The following is a 5936-nucleotide window of genomic DNA, read 5'->3' as shown; positions in this document are numbered from 1 at the left end:
CAATAGCACGTGAGTGTATTACATAATGTCTCCCTCCCCTAATAAATAATATATAATAGGTCACAAATCAAAAACTCTTAAGTACAGTGTTAAAATGTAAACTGTTGTGGGTCAGTGCAAGAACGCATAGACTGAGGACAAGTTAAATGTACTCACCTAGTTGTGTTTGCAGGGGTTGAGCTCTGGCTCTTTGGTCCCGCCTCACAACCGCCAATCAACTGATGTACAGATTCCTGAGCCTACTGGGCTCGTGTCATATCTACATTTGAAACTGTGTATGGAGTCAGCCTCCACCACATCACTTCCTAGTGCATTCCATTTACTAACTACTCTGATGCTAAAAAAGTTCTTTCTAATGTGTGTGTGTGTGTGGCTCATTTGGGTACTCAGTCTTCACGATCATAATGGGAGCCGGTCGGCCGAGCGGACAGCACGCTGGACTTGTGATCCTGTGGTCCTGGGTTCGATCCCAGGCGCCGGTGAGAAACAATGGGCAGAGTTTCTTTCACCCTTTGTCCCTGTTACCTAGCAGTAAAATAGGTACCTGGGTGTTAGTCAGCTGTTACGGGCTGCTTCCTGGGGGTGGAGGCCTGGTCGAGGACCGGGAAGCGGGGACACTAAAGCCCCGAAATCATCTCCCGATAACCTCAAGATAGATCATGTTTGGTTGCCGGGCCCCCCTCCCTGTTTCGCTCGTTGTTGCCGTGAGGGGGGGGGCTGGTGGGCGGCTGCCAAGTGTGATGCTCCTTGGGACAGTCCTATGTCCTTCTGTGGCCTTGTGCTCCTGCTGCTGTCCTCTCTAATTGTGCTGAATGATTTTTCCTTTTCCTTCTGCTTCGTTTTTCTCCCCCCTCTTCTCTTATCTGCTTGTGGTTTCCTGCCGACCTTTTGCTTATTTTGGTTATTCCTTTGCACTTCTTCTATTTTGACGTCCGGGAGCTTGAGGAGGCATACTTACACCCATAGAACTGTAGTACCCAACGTCTCGAGCGAGGGGAACCTTTTATTGTCAATCCCCTTTTTGTCACGAACCCGGTCGGGACGAACTGACGGTTCTTAAGGTGGCGTTTGTCGGGCGTATACTCACGACCGACAACGAGTATACTCACGACCGACAGTCATACCCTGGCATGATCGGCGATAACTTCTAGTTGGGTGTCCTGCCTCTAATTGTGGCTCCATGGTGGGTATGGTGCACATTCGTGGATGAAATTCTCTTCGTATTTGTCGTTGAATGTTTCTCTTGTACTCTTTCAGGCTCGTGAGGTGGGCGACCAAGCCCCCGAGTCGGACTGTATTGGAAGACAGAGCTCTGTAACCCCCACTGTGTTGGACCCCGACCTTGCTCCTCCTTTGACCCTCCTGACTGCTTCCCTCGGCTCCCCTCCCTCCTCTGTGGTTGTGTCTAGCCTCAAGCCCCCAGTGGTGACCACTTCGTCCCTGCGCAGCTAAGTCTCTCGTTGTGACTACTGCGTCTTTTCACCCCTCTCTCTGGGGGTTCTCAACGCCGTCTGCGCCACGGCCGCACTCGCTCAATCCCTTTCCGTACTGATGCGTATCAGGCCTTGTTTGGTCACGCTTCATGAGCCAAATTCCTTGATCTCCTCCCTCTTGATTCTACGCCTCCTGACGACTTCTCCCTCCCACAGCAACTTGTTGATTCTGTGGATGCCTCTTACCTTCAACTCCACTCGTCTCGGTACACGTGTCTTTGCTGCTCCTTCTCGGGATGCAGCTTCCCACTTGGCTGCCCTATCCTGCCTTGGCGTGACCCCTGTTCGGGTCTCGAAGAACGCTCGGTTGAAAGCCAGTGTTGGCACTATTCTTCTACTGCCCCATGTTGCTACCGGTGTTTTTTAATCTGCAGGACTGCCACGATGATATTCGGCATATCCTCGATGCCCAAGGCCATTCTGTCCTCCAGGTTGACACGTTTACTCGTCCCCTCGTGGTCGTCGCCGTCAACCCTTCGGGTTGTGAAGATTACCTTTGATGGTAGGACCCTTCCACCTTCTGTCATTCTTGCTGGTGCCAGGTGCTCTGTCCAGGAGTATATTCCTTCTCCTAGGCTCTGTAACAAGTGCTGGGGGTTTACACATGGTGCCTTCCACTGCTCTGGGGCGCTCTCTCTGTCCTTTGTGTTGGGGCGAAAGTCAATCATAAGTCAATCATAAGTCGGAGTGCACTTCTCCCCAGGCTCGCAGCGTAAACTGCTGTGAGGCCCATCCTACCTTCTCCCGTGCGTGTATCCATTACAAGTTTGAGGTAGGTGTCCTCAACTTGAAGCACCGGGAGCATTTATCTTTTCATGTGAGGCGCCATGTTTGCCGGCTCCCGCCTTATGCTCGCGTGTTGCACTATTCCTCTCCTCGTCCTTCCCACCTTCCTCAGACTCGGCCGTTTCCGGCCTTGGACCCTGATACGCCCACTGCCCCCTCCTCTGTTTCTTTGAGTTCTGTACCGAAGGATCCCCCTCCTGGTCCTCTGTCTGGGGTTTCCCTTCTTTCTACCTGGTCTGTCATGTCTCCTGTCTTCTTCCTCGTCTCCCTCCGATCCTCCTTCCCGTCCTTCTCCTCCGTCTATTAACTCTCCCCGCTGCCTGTCAGTGCGGGCTCATGTAGTGCCCTCATGGCTCTCGGGCCCTTTAATCTGGTTCATCCAATGGTTGTCGAGATCGAACATTGGCTGTTTCTTGTTCACAGTAAATTTAAGTTGGCTGAGTTTTGTTGAGGTCCCAGTCATATTGGTGTCAGTTTAAATAAGCGTGCGGATGCTGCTGCCAGGAAAGCTGTCCGTTCTTGTCCCATCTCTCGTAAAGCAATTCCTTATTCAGACGTTTTTACCCGGTTATCCATTCCCCCATCCTTACCCGTTGGCATGCTTGTTGGTCGTCTGTTACTGGTAACTACGTTCTCTTAAGTTGTACTCTTAACCGTCCTACCTCCTTAACCGGCGATGGGAAACGGCCCTGGCGATATTGCGTATTGGCCAAACTCGTTTCACTCATGGTCACTTAGAGCGCCGCCCTGCTCCTTATTGTCCTAATTGCATTGTCCCTCTTATGGTCGTGCATATCCTTGTTGAATGTCCTGATTTTCGGGACGAGCGTGTCTCTTTTTTTCCGACTGTCCCCCGAGGTCGCTTGTCTCTCGATATTATTCTTGGTGACTCTGATTCTTTTGATATCGTTCGCCTTGTGTGTTTCTGTTCTCGTATTGGCATTGGTGATATTTAGCGCCCTCTGATTATCCCGCACATTTTATGGTGCTACATAGCCTTCCCGGTTTGGTGCCTTCTTTTGATAATTACTTACTTGGTTGCCGGGTTGACGATCACTTGGACGTTGTGTTGAGAACGGGCTGTGGATGATTAAAGTCTGAGATTGGTTTTACCATTCGGTGGTAAGTCAGCAATTTAGATGAAATCTGACCCAAGTGATTGTCTTGCGGGATGTTTCTCAACCTTTACAAGATGTCCAATTTAGTATTTTTATATATTTAATGTGACATTTCAGGTATGTACGAGGGTGCATCAGTACAACGGCACTGCAGGTATGGTCAACCAGACCCCAAGAAATTGGTCGGTTACAACGCTACTGCAGGTATGGAGGGATTAAAGTTACTTGGAAAAACTTCTCTCGAATCGCAGTTGGTCATTATGTAGTATACATATTCCCACCCAAGTACAATAGGTGAAGGAACTACGTTTAATAATTTTAATAGTTACACACTATGCCTTGAAGCAGTGATCCTCTAATAGTTATAGTCTAAAGTACTCTATGCGTTAACCACTTCAGAGTGATAAACCATTCTTCAGGCCCTTAATTTTAACATTTAGTTGTGGTTTATTATATAGTTAATGTTAAGCTAACAATTTCGGTTACATTTCAATCCCCTCCTCTCCGTCCATATTTGTTAGTCTGTCTTCTATCCCACCAGTCCAATCATATATATATATATATATATATATATATATATATATATATATATATATATATATATATATATATATATATATATTATATAATATAATAATAATAATAATAATAATATAATATATATATGAAAATACCCAAGAGGGTGATACATCTGCTGGGATTAGGGGAGACTGGCAAGAAGAAAGTTTTAGCGTGAGGGGAAAGTACCGGGGCTAAACCTAGCAAGCTGAATATACCGTCGGACAGTTTCGGGAGGCTGAGCACTTGCAGCTACGTTGCCATCATCTGCATCGTGCACAAGGTATTGGTAGCCCTTGAATGCTGTAGCAATTCTGCAAATCGACAAATATTGTGATCAGGCGGCAGGACCTGTGAAGTGTTAAGGTGAACGTTTCTGGGTCTCCGGAACGGGGTAACGTTGTGTTACTGATTTGTAACTGCAAGTATCTTTTGATTGGGGAAGAAAATATTATATAATTGGCGGAGCTTCCATGACCACAGATAACGGCCTTAAGAGCAGGACACTAATTACTTCCATTTTTTCTCCAAGCTAACAAAGAAGGCTCCGAAGGAAGCAAGTTCTAGGTCGGAAGTTCGCCGATCGTTTCCTTCATCTAAGACTAGAGCTTGTTAACTTCCTTTCGGATGCTTCCTGAAGCTGTAGGAATATATAACTTAGAACCATCCTCTATTGACTGGATGTTTGTTCCCGAACAATATTTTGTTGCTGGAGAGGAGCCAGTTTCTTGGCAGCTTCTCCTATGGTATATTCTGGGCAGCCTCTTACTTTAAGGACGCCCCAGAGCTCCTACAAGGCTTTCCCCAGATTATTCTGGTCACTAAATATACCTTTGACTCAGATTCTCGGAGAAAGATGGGTCACTTCAGAGAAACCGGGTGGTAGGATGCATATAAAAGTGAAGGTTGAGTCCTTGTAATAAACCTTTATAGGAGTCTTTCTCAGTCTATACATGTATACAATATATATACATAAGTACTTAGTAAGGGAAGCTCCTCCATGCGGGTCTAGATGGTAAATTTCATGTCTGGGTGAACTCTGCCACTTCATTGACGACTTGAAATTAGTAATGCAGCCTGTCCTCTTAAAAGCCAAATGCTCGTTTCCGGCATACCGTTCTCGGGCCAGGCTCGTAAGTGACTCGTTACACCCCCCCCCCTCAGTCCATTTATCGATATTTTGCAACAACTTGGAAACTAGTATCAACCAAGTTTGGAGCAACCTCCGGCCGGAGCAAGGTAAGTCACAGGGAGCAATTAAAAACTAAACTCTCGCTCTCTTTTAGGTACCTCCATCTCGACAAACCAGTCCAGTGCCCAAACTACAACCTAGGCCTTAAACTGGTAATCCAGCAAATGAAGGTAGACCTCAAGCGCGGTGCGGAACGACGACGCAACTGCAATCTCACAAGGGAGGAGAGGGACGCCCTATCAACGCTGAAAGGACGCACGGATATTGTGATAAAGCCGGCGGATAAGGGAGGTGCTGTCGTCGCCTGGAGGAAGGACAACTACAGGAACGAGATGAAGAGGCACCTGGCAGACACTGCAGCCTACAAACAGATACACAACCAGGATGCGGCACTTAGAAACGCCCAAACGAGGAGTAAAAGGATAGTCCTGAAGCTGTTCGAGAACAAGACTGGGGACGGGAAAGGAGGACTCGTGCAGGCAGGGGCGAGAGATTTCTTCCTAGCCTTTGAATCCATCATTCCCCACCTCTACCTTTTACCAAAGATCCATAAAGCACTAGAAGAAACAGGAACGTGGCAAGGGAGACGGGTTCTAGCAGCTGCCAGGCCCCAACAAGGCCAGTAGACTGGATCTGCACCGCCCTCCTGAACCCCTTACTACGTCTACTACCAGAAAGAATCAAAGATATGACGGATTTCCTCAAGAAAATTGCAGAAATTAGAGGCCCCGTCTCAAGAGGGGCCCGCCTTTTTTCCATGGATGTGGTATCGCTCTACCCGAGCATACC

At 47.7% G+C, this 5936-nt stretch overlaps 1 long non-coding RNA gene across 1 annotated transcript; it reads left to right on the top strand.

Annotated features, from left to right (window-relative positions):
- Nucleotides 1-3508: 3508 nt before the first annotated feature.
- On the top strand, nt 3509-5702 carry LOC138364109 (uncharacterized). Its single transcript, XR_011228298.1, has 2 exons — nt 3509-3601; nt 5242-5702. It is a non-coding gene; the product is annotated as an uncharacterized lncRNA (long non-coding RNA).
- Nucleotides 5703-5936: the final 234 nt, after the last annotated feature.

This window comes from Procambarus clarkii, chromosome 12, assembly GCF_040958095.1.
Source record: "Procambarus clarkii isolate CNS0578487 chromosome 12, FALCON_Pclarkii_2.0, whole genome shotgun sequence".
Taxonomy (NCBI): Eukaryota; Metazoa; Arthropoda; class Malacostraca; order Decapoda; family Cambaridae; genus Procambarus; species Procambarus clarkii.
This window is presented reverse-complemented; position numbering and strand designations above follow the sequence as displayed.